Source organism: Ursus maritimus, unplaced genomic scaffold, assembly GCF_017311325.1.
Source record: "Ursus maritimus isolate PB19 unplaced genomic scaffold, ASM1731132v1 scaffold_9, whole genome shotgun sequence".
In the NCBI taxonomy this organism is placed as follows: domain Eukaryota; kingdom Metazoa; phylum Chordata; class Mammalia; order Carnivora; family Ursidae; genus Ursus; species Ursus maritimus.
The window spans coordinates 46,393,175-46,407,691 of record NW_024427107.1 but is presented as its reverse complement, the minus strand read 5'-3'; the positions used below and the strand labels follow the sequence as shown (position 1 = coordinate 46,407,691).

The 14,517-nt window shown below is 40.6% G+C and overlaps 1 protein-coding gene across 3 annotated transcripts in view; it reads left to right on the top strand.

Moving 5' to 3' along the window:
• Positions 1 to 14,517, top strand: part of NCALD (neurocalcin delta) — a 266,731-nt gene that overhangs the window by 78,007 nt on the left and 174,207 nt on the right. For all 3 annotated transcript variants that reach the window (XM_008689216.2, XM_040625887.1, XM_008689215.2), the window contains one exon: positions 11,447 to 11,495. The gene's annotated coding sequence lies outside the window, so the exon portion shown is untranslated. The remainder of the gene's footprint in view (positions 1 to 11,446; positions 11,496 to 14,517) is intronic.

Sequence of the window (14,517 nt, the reverse complement as noted above, 5' to 3'; positions counted from 1 at the left end):
TCCTACGTCAGTGCTCAGGGAATGTTTGCCGAATTCGGGGTGACTGTGGAAACTGGGTTTTGGAATAGTCCTTTATCTCCTACTTTATCATTATAACGTAGTTGTCTGAAATTCTCACCTTTTTCTATTTTTTTTTACCTTGTAGTTTTTATAAAATTTTGTGTAATTATTATTGATTTTGGTTCTTTGATGAGGAATCCACTCCTTTGGCCTAAGCATCTTCAACTCTCCCCCACCCCCAATTTCTCTTGTTCATCTGCTTCCAGATCTTCTTTATTCTTTTGGGGATCTTTAATTTGAGACTTCTTTGACAAGTTTTTTTATATATAGTCTCTTTACTTCTAAAATGTTTTTGTTCTTTCCAGCCAGCTTCCCCTCTGTTCTTGTTGTGATTCTTGCACTTTAGCTTTGTCTTAAGTTTGAGAAGAAGGATCCAAGTTGATTCTTATCTTCTCATTGTGTATTTAAATCTTATCTCTTCATTTTAGTGGCAGCTTGTAAAGCCTATTTTTGTCTCCAAAGTTTAAAAACCTGACAAGCAGGCATGGTTCTCATTCCCTTGTCAACCAAGATACTTGAAAGTCCAGTCTCAACATGGAACTTCGATTACTTTACTCCCATTTTCTCTTTTTTTTAATAATATTTTTTTTATTATATTATGTTAGTCACCCTACAGTACTTCATTTGTTTTTGATGTAGTGTTCCATGATTCATTGTTTGCATATAACACCTAGTGCTCATTATGACACGTGCCCTCCTTAATACCCATCACCAGGATAACCCATTCCCCTACCCCTCCCTTTCTGCAACCTTCAGTTTGTTTCCCAGTGTCAATAGTCTCTCATGGTTCATCTCCCCCTCTCATTCCCCACCTTCACTTTTCCCTTCCTTCTCCTAATGTCCTCCATGCTATTCCTTCCATTCCACATAGGAGTGAAACCATATGATAATTGTCTTTCTCTGCTTGACTTAATTTCACTTAGCATAATCCCCTCCTGGTCCATCCACGTTGGTGCAAATGGTGGGTATTCATCCCTTCTGATGACTAAGTAATATTCCACTGTATAGATGAACCACATCTTCTTCGTCCATTCATCTGCTGAAGGACATCTTGGCTCCTTCCACAGTTTGGCTATTAGGGACATTGCTGCTATGAACATTGGGATACAGGTGCCCCTTCTTTTCATTACTCTGTGTCTATGGGGTAAATACCCAGTAGTGCAATTGGTGGGTCGTAGGATAGCTCTGTGTTCAACGTCTTGAGGAACCTCCATACTGTTTTCAAAAGTGGCTGTACCAGCTTGAATTCTCACGAGTAGTGTTAGAGGGCTCCCCTTTCTCCACATCCTCTCTGACTTTTTTTTATTTCCTGTCTTGTTAATTTCTTTTCAAGATTTTATTTATTTATTCGTATTGAGTTTGAGAAGTTCTTTGTAGATCTTGGATACCAGTCTTTTATCTGTAGGGTCCTTTGCAAATATCTTCTCCCATTCCGTGGGCTGCCTCTTAGTTTTTTTTGACTGTTTCCTTGGCTGTGCAGAAGCTTTTGATCTTGATGAAGTCCCACAAGTTCATTTTTTCTTTTGTTTCTCTTGCCTTTGGAGATGTGTCATGAAAAACTTGCTGTGGCCGGCTTTCATCCATTTGTAGTTTATCTTTGTGTATGGTGTGAGAGAATGGTCAAGTTTCATTCCTTTGCATGTAGCTGTCCAATTTTCCCAGCACCATTTATTGAAGAGACTGTCTTTTTTCCACTGGACTTTTTTTCCTGCTTTGTCAAAGATTAGTTGCCCAAAGAGCTGAGGGTCCATATCTGGGTTCTCTATTCTGTTTCATTGGTCTATGTGTCTGTTTTTGTGCCAGTACCATGCTGTCTTTGTGATCACAGCTTTGTAGTAACAGCTCGAAATCCGGCATTGTGATGCCCCCAGCTTTGTTTTTCCTTTATACTCCCATTTTCTCTAAGCCCTTTGCAACCCGGTTTGTACTCTCATTGTCTAATGTACCTGCTCTGAGAAAACTCAGTTCTGGTTTTCTCTTGACCCTTTAAGTACTCATCTCACTCAACTCCCTCCTTCCCAAAGCTCTATACCCTCCTGGATTCCATGACACCATTTTCTCTTGACTTCCCTCCTGATCCTCTTGGTCTTTTTTGGACTAATTTGTGAGCTTCTTTTCCTTTGCCTTCTCTTTAACCCTTACTCCTCTCCAGGGTTCTGTCCTTGCTCCTCTGTTCTTGTCACTATGCATAATTTTCCTGGGGGAACTCATCCACTTATATTGATTTAACTACCCGCCACTCCGCCTAGGACTTTGTGCTATTTCCTCTACCATGAATGCTCCCCTGCATTCTCTCTCTTCTACTCCTCCTTCAAATGAGTCATTACTTCCTCCAGGAGAGTCTTCTTCAGCTCATCCTTTAGACTAAATGTCCCCTCCACTGTGTGCCCAGAGTACACTTGTTGACACCATTATCACACCACACATTACATTAGGATGAAATTATCTGTAATCTCCTTAAGGTCAGGAACTATGACTACTTTTGTATCCCTGTGCCCAATATAGAACTCAGAGCTTTCTTTGAGGCTTGCTTCTCTCTGAGTGAGATATAATCCTCTTCATGACCTAGCTGAGATTGTACTTCAGCTGAAGATAAATTTTTAAAAATTATATTCTAGAGCACATTTTCTCTTAACTTTCTATGGTATCTCTGATAGACCTATTATTTGCAAACTAAATCCCCTTGATCCACTTCCTAGTTCAGTCAAGGTCACTGTCATGTATTTACATGGTCTAGCTATGGTTTGACTTTAACCATTACCTATATGCTGATGACTCCTAACTCCTTTTCAGTAGCCCTTACTGCTGTCCTAAATTATTTCTGCACATCCTACCGCTTGCATGCAAGCATTTCCTATTCTCACGGTACAGAGTTTCTGGTGCCTTGAGGTCTCCAACACCCAGGGCATGTTGTTCAGGGTTGATGAGGAGAGAACTACTTCCAAATCCCTCATTTGAATGTAGTGTGTAGGTTGGGAGGGGAGCAAAGGTGGGTCCTGGTGAGGTCATCAAAGAAAAGAAGTGTCAGGGTGAGAAGGTGGTTGTATCGGTTTCATATGGCTGCTGTAACAAAATGCCACAAACTTAGATTAAAACAACATGAAGTTATTCTCTTACAGTTCTGGAGGTCAGAAGTCTGACATTACTTTCAATGGACTAAAGCCAAAAGTTCACCATGGCTAGTTTCTTCTGGAGGCTCTGAGGGGAGAATCCATTTCCTTTCCATTTTCAGCTTCTAGAAGCTTCCAGGATTCCTTGGTTTCTGACTGCATCACTCCAATCTCTGCTTCCACTGCCTTCTGCCTTAACTTTGACATGCCCGCCTCACTTCTCTAAGGACCCTTGTGACTACACTGGGCCCATCTGGATAATCCAGGGTAATCTCCCCATCTCAAGGTCCTTAATTTAATCATAGTGGCACCTCTGCATTTGCCATATAAGGTAGCATTTACAGGTTCTGGGGATTAGGGCACAGATATATTTGAAGGGCCATTATTCAACTTACTACAAGTGGTCCTGAGTCAGGGTGGAGATAGACGCAAGAGTGTCTCTGCCTGCAGTGGAAGGAGATCCAGAATCTTTGATTTTTACCAGATGTGAGGGCCAAGGTGTATGTGTGTCTAAGAAAAACTGTTGCTTTTGGTGCCGTTTCTAGGTAATAGAAAACTAATGTCAAGGGGAAAAAATTCTACATAATTTTCTGTGTAAAAGTATTAAACCTTAGAGTCATTTATATGAACTGCCTATGATTTATGCCTAAATATCTGATGGCAAAATAATATTTTCCAACTAATTGTTACATATCATCATTTAAGTTTTGTTTTAAAATACTCTGCTCAGGTGTCTGCTCCCCACCCTAACAAAGCCAGAGAGCATTTGTGTCAGTAGCTATGATGAGCTCTCCTATTAGTGGGGCTTTGAAGCTGGACTCCAGGACTCTGGGCAAAGGAAGAGAGAGAGATTTATAGCTTACTTTTTTCTCTTACATCCTTTTCTTTAGAGGGAACTGTGGTTAAAGGAAATAACTGGTTAATGGTGAAAAAAAAGTAGAAAGTTCTTCATATGAGAAAGTTTGACAGCCATAGAAAATGCACTCACGTTGAAGCAGAAGGTCTGCTAACAAGGCAAATAGAATCAAAAGGGTCATTGGAAGATGTCTTAGTTTGGTTTCTCCTGAGAAACAAATTTTGAGGTAAGGATTTGAGTAGGCAAATAGAGATATGGTTACTTTAGAATGTCTCCCATTCTGGAGTTGTATCTAGAGGGCAGCAGGGTCTTTATCAATCAGTTCCCAATTTCTACTGGCCAAGAACCATCCCTCGGCTTTTTTCCTCTGTGCTTCCTGGCTGTACCTACAGACTGTGGGTCCCTGTAGCATTGGAGAAGGCCTGGAGGCAGAAAGTCAGAAGATAACCAGGGGCATGACTAAGAGGGCACTGCCAGCTCCAGAGGAGTCTGCATTCCCTTCCATCTACCTTTCAGCCATAGCTGAAAGCAGAAGGGCGGGCAGAATGTGAGCAGAGTGTCAAAGGCTTCAGAAAATCTTCTTCTGAAGTGGTAGGTAGAATGCAGTGAGGACCCTATGATGGCTATCTGTTTATCAAGAGAAAGATGCCAACATTCCTAATGGAACAGGTCTGGGCTGTGAGTGAGACAGATATGGAGTCACACCCCATTAGTACAGCTGTCATGTCCCTAAGCCTCCATTCCTCACAGTAAAATATGAACAATTTCTCCTTTTTGGAATTGTTACGTGAAGTAAAAGAGGTTATGCAAAGTGCTTTGCATGGCAGCTGGGACATGCCTATACCCATAAATGAAAGTAGTTGTGCTAACAGGAAAATGGAAGAGACAGGAAGAAGAAGGAGGAGGAGAAGAGAGGGAGGGGGGAAGAAAAAAAGAAAGAAAGGAGGAAAGAGAGAAGGAAAGAAGGAAAGGAAGGGAGGAAGGAAAGAGGGAAGGAAGGAGAGAAATAGGAAGAAAAGAAAGGTTATTGATTGTCACCTCAGGCATCTGCTGCAAGAAAAGTCACGCATGTTCATATTTCTTGCTGAATAATGTCTGTGACTCTTTCATGGCTCAGGACATGAAGTCATGCACGTGTTTTGCTAGAGTCCTGAGTCTAGATTTCTTTTGCTTCCCACTGCCTTTCCTTGGATTTTCTCTGGTAGAGTGTCTGACTTCAGATACACACTCTCCACTTCAGCTTTGCTTCAGGGCTGCCAACATGACCTGGTCAGCCTTGAGAGCATGGGCCTGACCTTCATCCATTGGAGGAGTCTTGGTTTGGCACCCAGACAAAAGATAAGTGAACTGCTGGAGGTCATCAACCAGGTTCTTACGTAAAGTCCAAAACACCACTGGGCAGCAACTTTCACCTTGGGATGAACTTTGCTTGTTCATTGGTGCTTGGACTACAGATAATCAGTACTTAATCTGCCATAGGCCGGCTGACCCTGTGGTCCACAGAGAAATTCGGTAGAACAGTCCAGGCTGGCCAAAGGCTCAGCAATGTCAGGAACAGTGGTGCTGGGGACACAGTCTTCTCTTCCTCCTTATATGACATTGATAAGGAGTTTCTAGTTCAAAAGGCAACATCACTGGTGAAATCCCCCAAAAAGGAGTGGTACAAGCCTTGCAATAGAAACAGATAGAGGCTGCCAGAGCAGCAATGTCACCACTTCTCTGGAGTTGAAAAAGTCAAAGTAATGACCAAGGCGGTTGATGTCCTGGCCAGAAAGGGACATGTTCACTCCTACCCCCACACACTGGTACTAATGAAGAATGGCTTGGATGCCACTATTTTGATCTCTGTCTCAGGTAGAGCCAGGACGTCATAAAGCTCCAGCGGGATGAATGATGCTAACTCATCCTGCTGCACAGTTTCCATTGTGTTTCCTGAGGGAGGCAGCACATTTTGATGAATCTGGATCAGAAGACCCGACCTCTCCTGACTTGTTAAGCCAGAACATGGACCCTTTTCTGCTTCCTATTTGGTGTGCTGTGGGAGGAAGAGGACCCTCTGATCATAGGGATAAAGCAGACTTGGAGGAGGAGAAAGCACAGGGCCAGATGTACTATGAGCTCAGAAGCTCAGAATGCTACTATTTGGCTCACAAGGCCAAACGTTCTTGTAAGATTTTAAGGAGAAGGAGTTTTGAGAGCACTCTCTCCGCCATGACTGCATTTACCCTCATGTGTGAAAACAGTGGCATAGCCAGAGGCATCTTTGGAATCAGTCTAAGAGGAAGCTGAATTGGGGATACATTTTGTTTGTTTAATTAGATGTATTTATGTGATGTACAGTCACTTCCATGTATACATGTAACTGGTGGTTAATTAATAAAAATATGCAATTATGCTAAGGTATTTTTCAGACTTTGGAGCCACCTGTTTCAGGTACTTTTTTTTAGCAGGTCTCACTAGGAAACTCTTCTTAATTCTTTACATGGCATAGGAAAAAAATCATAACACAATGTGGAATGTGGGAATCCTGAATTATAAGCACGGAAGCTAGTGCCTCTACCTTTAACTCCCCCCACTCCCTAAGGATACCCATCTCCACCTAATCCCTAACCCTGACTCATCTGACCTGACCCTCACACCAGTGGCACGTCTAGTTATTTATCACACACTTGAAATTGTGTTTCCCAGGAGGACAGTGGGGAGCTGTTAAGATTGTGGTCTTCAGAGTCAAATGCTGGCTCAGCCACCTGGTATAGAGTGGGAGCTTGGCTCGGTTTTAAAATGGGACCAGGTACTCCTGGAGATGGTTGTAAAGATTAAATTGGATAACTCCTATAAAGAGCTTCACTCAGTACCCACGCATGGTTAGTGCTTAATAAAAATTCTTTACTCTGAGTCTTTCCAAACCACGTTCATCTTTTAATCAGCTCCTGTGGTCACAGAGAGCTTTGAATGTAATCATCAGAAATAAACTGAGACTACCAGAGCCAGGAAAAAAAAAAAAACTTTGTTGGAAGGATATTAATAGCTTAAAGAGCTGAGGGAAGAGCTGACCAAACGGGTTTTGGGGAAGACAGGAACTAGGGCAGCTGGGGTCTTGGAAGCCAGAACACGTAACCCGTGCTTCTGAGATGCTGCTGCTCCTGATGGCCCAGCTGCCTTTGCTCCTCGCTCTTGTCCACTGTAGGTTTCAGTGCCCAGGGGGGAGAACCAGCTGGCCTAGTTGGTTGGCATCTTCCGCCGTGGTCGGAGGAGGAGGTGTTTGGGATTGCTTACCCTATTAAGGCCACAGGGAGCTGGGAGACAGTTCTACGAGGTCAGGACCCTGGGCAGACAAACTACCTGGACTCCGTGGACCTATTGCCAGGTGTCCCTCAGGACCTGCCCAGCAGACTTCTCTTGACTGACTTTCAACTTCTTTGTCAAAATGTAATTGCCTTTTGTAATAACCCAACATCATTTCCTCCCCTCTTTCCAGATAATCATACCTTCTTTTGAATGACTTCTATAATGATTATTTACTCATACATTCATTTCTAAGTGTTTATTGAGCACCTACTAGTTGTTAAGTCCTGCTCACCTGCAAGGACTTACTTTCTAGTGGAAGGAGACGGAAAACCAAAGTAAACAAATAAATCTATGACATGAAGTGAGGATGGTAATGACCAAGTGCTAATGAGAAAAACCTTCAGAAGGGAAAGGGAAGGAGGAAGGAGTGTGTGCAAGTATTGCTCAGACCGGCTCTTCAAGTTTATGTGAGTCTGTCATTCAGCTGTTCACATTTTGATTATTTTATTTGTTTACTTGTCTGTCATAAGTGACTAGCCGGCTTCTCCCCTCTAGGAGTGAGCATCTTAAAGGTGAAGTCCTATCATTCATTTCTAGTCCCTAGAAATGACCCAGCCTGCCATTCGCCCACACAGGGCATTGCAGGTGGCCTGAGGAGAGAGGGTAATTCCATCTGGGTTCTGCCCTTATAAGGTTCTCTATAAACGTGGCCGACTGACCAACTGGCTAGAAAATACATTTGTATAACCTCCATTTATCCAATTTCTCTTCCCTGGAGTGAATTTGGTTTCTTTTTTATTATTATTGCTTTTTGTTTTGTCATAACATGCTTTCTGAATTTAAGACCAGCTTTAAGAAAGAAATGAGAAAACTATCCATTCCTCACAACTTGAGTCACAGAGTCATGGCATCAGAATGCATCATGGCATCTGAAAGCAGCTTAGGACAGCACCCAGCATAAATGAAGCTGTGCCGTGAGGAACAAGGGCAATAGCAATGATCCTTTAATGGAAACTAGAATCCTAGTAAGTCTATTCCCTCCATACTCGATTTCCATAAGTGGAGAGAACTAGATTAATCCTCATTTAAGTACTCAGTCTAAAAGTAGAAAACAAAAGAATGGAATGTTTTAAAATATTTTTATTAAGCGTTTTGTAAAATAGGGCAGTGTTGATTGCATGATAAGTTTAGAGGTGGCCTCCAGCCTAGCAGAATTCATGGCTTTTCACTTTAGACCATGAGTGGACTGCCATGGACACAACTTTCTGGTTGAGATGGTAGCTGTGTTTATAAATGATCAACTGTGCTGTGAATATATTTAGCTTATGCTAAATGCCCCTGAGAGGATGAACATCATCTGTGTCTAGTTTAATTGTGTTTTGGAGCATGGCACATTTTTTTTCCCAGATGAATAAATATTAAGCCTTTTCCACATCCTGAGGAAAGTTAGGGTTGGATTCTGATATTCAAATTATTAGACTTATTAAATCATATTAAAATGAAAATGTAAAGAGCTATTTGATTATATTTACAAGTTCTTGTCACAATATACTGCTCAGTGAAAATGCTATGTTTTGGCATCTAAAAAACTAGATATCAACACTGAGCCCAGAAACCATTTTATTCATCATTAGCATGAGTGGATGTTATGGCTGATGGATAGGATAGTTAGAAATAGGGGTGTTGGTAACTAAACAGTATCCTCATACAACACTTAAAACATTTCAAAGCAGTTTTTATCCGAATGTTCTCAGACTTTCATATCATAAACCTTGAAATTTGTATCTGCAACCCAAAATACATAAAGTAACTATTTTAAGTACTGACACCATTAAAAAAGGATTCACTTCAGGCTTCTGAAAAAGCACATTTGGCCACAGCTGCATTTATTTTCTCATAAACCATAAACTTCCTGGTGGAGATCTTAAAGGCAAAGTAAGGGCCAACCTGAAATGGATGTCAGAAAGGGGTTTTAGAGTAATACATGTACTTGTCTGTATAAAGAGGCCTAGTGACGGTAAGCGGCTGCTCTAAAGTTAGCCCACTGCTAATAATGGCCAGACTGGGGCTAGACCCCAGAATTCCTGTCCTTTCCACCTTATCTCCTTGTTTCCCTGAAGTGATCATTTAAATTAGCAAGATATACATGTAATCTACAAAATTTCCCTTATGTATATGTTACAATGAAAGCTGCTATTATATAAAAATAGATTCTATACTTTGTTCATTATTTATACCTGTATTCCTATCTATATTCACACCCCTCCCACCCTACCTCCATCATTGCCCTAGCAATCTCTGAGAAAAAATAGGTAAGACAGGCTGTGTTTCAATGTATTCCCGTGGGCAAATCAATGAAACTTGTCTGGGGGCATAGAGAACAGGCAGAGCTTTTAATACCTTTCTTGCGATGTTCTCTTCTCCTGGTCTCAGCCCAGCTGACTGAGATGCCGCCAACGAGCTTGGTCTTTAATGGCCTGTCCACTCTGCTACTAGCGAAAGCTGTTGGGGTCCTACATCAGGCCAGCTCTAGTCTCGTTTATCTACCTTGCCATTTTAACTAGGAATCCTTTGTTGTTGTTGTTGTTTCAGTAAAATCTGAAAGTCTGAAATGGAGTTAACTATATTTTAAAATATAAAACACTGTGAATTCACGTTGACTAGATTCCACATCCTAACAATGAAAAACTAAAATACCACTTCTCAAATTGTAATCTGTTTGTATGTCAACAAAGTAACTATGAGATAAAGGAAAATATATAAAAGCCATTTCACAGATTTTCTTTCCAGTTAAAAAAAATCATGGTTGGAAAGATTACATTTTATGAAGCCAAAATCTCATCTAAATATCTATATTATTAAAATGTATAGGTTATTATAAGTAAGAAAAACATTAAGAATCTATCTTAGATCAGAATTCTTAGATTGCTGGAACTAAAAATAACATACTAACTATTATTTGTGGAAAGTCCAGAGGTTTAATAACTGAGGTCCTTGCCACCATCTTACCTCTGTTCTATGTTCAAAGGGACACATTTATTGACTCTTTGGTAAAACTCCTAGTTCTGCTTTAAGTATATTTAATACTTTGTTAAATGCTTGGAGGAATCTGAGTCCTTGGTATATTGACTGAGATACATTTTGCAATGATTGGTATCTCATCAAATACACAGAAATCAGTAGAATGTTAACTTTTTTCTAACATGTCAGTTGGAACACCTTTTCTTTGAATTATTACAAGATTTTAAATAAAAAAGAGGCTATTTAGAAACCCAAACAATTGCACATTTCTTGATGTTTTATTCCTGATAAAAGTGATACTTTGATATTTAAGAATTCAATGATATGAGTTGGGACTTTTTTTTCTACACGTTTCCCAAGAGGGCTTTGACCCTGTTGATAGTTTTGAAACTATATTAGGTGGACTAATTAGATTGTCTAGACTGGTGCCCCCAGAGGTACCAAAATGCACTTTCTTCTCAGAGAGAGGTTGTAAATGTCAGAAACAAAATCTGAGAGACCACACCTCTCCCATGTCCATTGGCAAAGGGATTCGATAGATCACACCCCCTCCTTGAAGTCTTCCTAATCAAACCCACTCAGCTGAACTAAGTTAGCTCTTCACAGAGCTTTGATTATTCCTTTCCCCTGAACTATGAATCTAATCAATACATTATTCCCGTTTATTGATCTATTGTGTTGTGATTTCTTATTGCTTCATTAAGGTACTGTGTTTGCTAATTCTTTTTGGAATGCCCTTAACCTTTGGTACATCTGGAAGGTGGCTCGTTTGATACTTGCTCTAACCTAAAAAATGAAGGCCCATATTCTTGACTATCCCTTCCCTTGAATCCACGTCCTCTTCCAAGGAATTTATAAATTTCAGCAAGAGGTCAATGCAAGAGTCCCCATTGTGTTAGCCTCCGCCTTCTTTTTCTTCTAGGTGAGTCTTTTCTGCCAAACCCATCTCCATCCCACCTGCCTTCCTGTTCGCAAAACATGTTATTGACAACTAAAGCCAGGTCACGGAAAGCTTCACAGAGCTCTGCCACTAAATATGTGCGGATAGATAATATTGTAATCCTTGAAGATATTTGCATTCAGCATGGTTATTTTGCCTGTTTCCTTTTAGATTCTCTCGGCTTGGTCTCTGGGAACCACCCGCCAGTGACAGTCGTAAGGTAAGTGTACATTTAAAATTTTCCTCAATCAGCTGTAAATGGAAATCTCAGTTTTGTTCAATGATTTTCACAAAAGACAGTTTCAAATATTTTACTTTCAAATATTTTATCAGTGAACAGTGGCATAATGACTGGGTGTTTCATATATAGGAAAAGATAATAAACCCTTTCTTTAACATTTGCGAAAAGGATAATAGAAAGATAGGAAATAAAGAAGGCACTGCCTCTCACCCTTGAATATTACCTGTAGCATAATAAAGTGTATTTGCATCCTCTGAGCGAAGTGCTTTCATTTCACCATCTTCGTCCCACGCAGCTGCCAGAGTCCTCTCAAGGGGCACATTACAACAGCCTCTTCCCTCATTTTAAATTGGGCTGTAGCCCAAGAAAGTATCTCAAATGGCATTAAGCCAATTAACATCTAGCACAGAATTTAGCACCTAATGGGCACATAATAGGTATTTGTTGGAGAATGAATGTAGGTGGATTCATTTATCCATTAATTTTCTGCTCTGTGAGGTCCTTGCCACTGTGAGGCAATGTGGTGTAGTGGTTATTCCCCCAAATCTGGAGCAAGATGCTTGGGTTCAGTCCCTGGTTCTGCCACTTACCAGCTGTATGACTTCGGCCACATGTTCAAACCTCACAGTATCCCACTTTTTCCGTTCATAAAACGGGGCTTGTAACACTACTTATCTTGTTGTTGCTAAAAGGTTATTACAAGGATTAAATGAGTTAATATTTGTAAAATGCTTAAAATAATGCCTGACACATAGTAATCTTTGTAAAAATGTTTGTTGAATAAATTAAAATACATGAAGCATAGAGGAACATTCCAAGGTCCCATGTCTAGAGACTGAAAAATTGGTTTGGCCTAGAAGCAATGACATGTCAGTAGCAATAAACACACCTACCACCCAAATCTTGGTTTTAATGCTATTTTCCAATAGAACTGGGGCTCGTTGAAGAAATGGCTACGTTAGGGCTGGAACAAGAAATACACAGAAGGGGTCTGGAGCATTGTATAGTGCCAGGAAGTAAGGTAGTGCTAGAAGAAAAATGAAAAACAAAACAAAACGAAAAACACCTCACAATGGTGTGACACAAAGTGTGTCACAAGGATACAGGAGCCAGGTGCGCCTGGGTGGCTCAGTCGTTAAGCATCTGCCTTCAGCTCAGGGAGTGATCCCAGGGTCCTGGGATCAAGCCCCGTGTCAGGCTCCCTGCTCCGCTGAGAGCCTGCTTCTTCCTCTCCCACTCCCCTTGCTTGTGTTTCCTCTTTCGCTGGCTGTCTCTCTCTCTCTGTCAAATCAATCAATCAATCTTTAAAAAAAACCAAAACCCTAAAAACCCAAGGATACAGGAGCCAACTAAAAGTACTCCCCATTGCCAAAGCTGGAACAATTCGAGCAACAAAATAAAGTAGTGGTATAACCCAAAGCATAAAATAAATTCTATTCAGATATCAATAATTGGATCAATATATGAAGAGAATAGACAAATCTCCCATGCTGATGAATTCCAAATATTCTATGTAGATACTCTGCTTTCTGGGAGGTAAAGCATGACTCCCTATGGGGGCTGCACACAGTGATTTTCTTCTAAGGAGTACAGTAGAAAAGGGAGGAGGGGAAAAAGAGTCACATACCATTGAGAAACCTGACAAACACCACCTCAAGCCCCGTCATCCAGATTAACACCCACAGTGGTATGTCATCGTTATAGTAGGTATCCTTCACAAATGTGATAAGAATGATGCTTTCCCTCTATCTTCTTCCCCAAAACACATTACCCCACTCTAGTCACAAGAAAAATATAAGACAAATTTCAATACAGGTACATCCTGCAAAATACCTGGCCATTATTCCTCAAAATTATCAAGGTCATTAAAAATACTGGCAGTCACAACCAAGAGAAGCCTAAAGACTCAAGACTACTAACTGTAATGTGGGATCGTGGATGGGATCCTGGAACAGAAAAAAGGACATTAGGTAAAAACCAAGGAAGTCTGAATAAACTATAGGGTTTAGTTAATAATAATATATCAATGTTAGTTCATTAATTGTGAAAAATGTCCCATACTAACGTAAGATGTTAATGATGAAATCTGGGTGTGGGATATACAAGAACTCTCCATATACTAATAATTCTGCAAATCTAAAACTGTTTGAAATAAAACATTTATTTAAAAAAATAAGGAAGTGTGAACATAAAAAAAAAACTGGTTTGGAGGTATACTTTCCATTTTCCAAGTACCAAAATATAGTATTTTGAAAATTTTGAATTTAACTAATTTATATTTTGAGAATCATACATGGAGAATTATATTCTTCATTCAAGTTTTGAGTTGGATAAATGTGTACACATCTATAAAGCATTCTGCTATATTTCTGCTGTCTTCAAATGGAGGAAGAAGATAACAATTGGCAACACAAACCTTTTTTTGCAAGAATAACAGTTTTTGGAGCTCAAAGAGGATTATGACTTGTGCCTTAGTTCTATATTGTAGCATAACAAATTACCACAAATGCAGCGGCTTAGCACGGCATATAATTATTATCCCACAGTTTCTTTGGGTCCGGAATCTGGAGGTGCCTTCGCTGGGTCCTCTGTTTGAGTCCCATAAGGGTATAATCAAGATGTTGACTATGCTATGGTACTTTTGGGAGCTTTTTTCTTCCAAGTTCATGTGGTTGTTGGTGGAATTCAGTTAAGGTTGTAGGACTGAGGTCCCCTGTTTTCTTGCTGGCTGTCACCTGGGTGTTCTCATCTCCTAGCTGTACTCACAGTTCCTAGCCATGTGGCTGCTTGCCTCTCACAGGCCCTGTCACAACATGGTAGCTGACTTCAGAGCCAGCTGGAGAATCTCTTCTCCGTCTGCTAAGGGAGAGACTTGCATAATGTAATCGTATCAAGGGAGTGACTCTCCCATTGGCTTTGCTGTATTCTCTTGGCTAGAAGCAAGTCACAGGCTGTGCCTTCCCTCAAGAGGGGAGGATCACACTAAGGCCTGACTCACTGG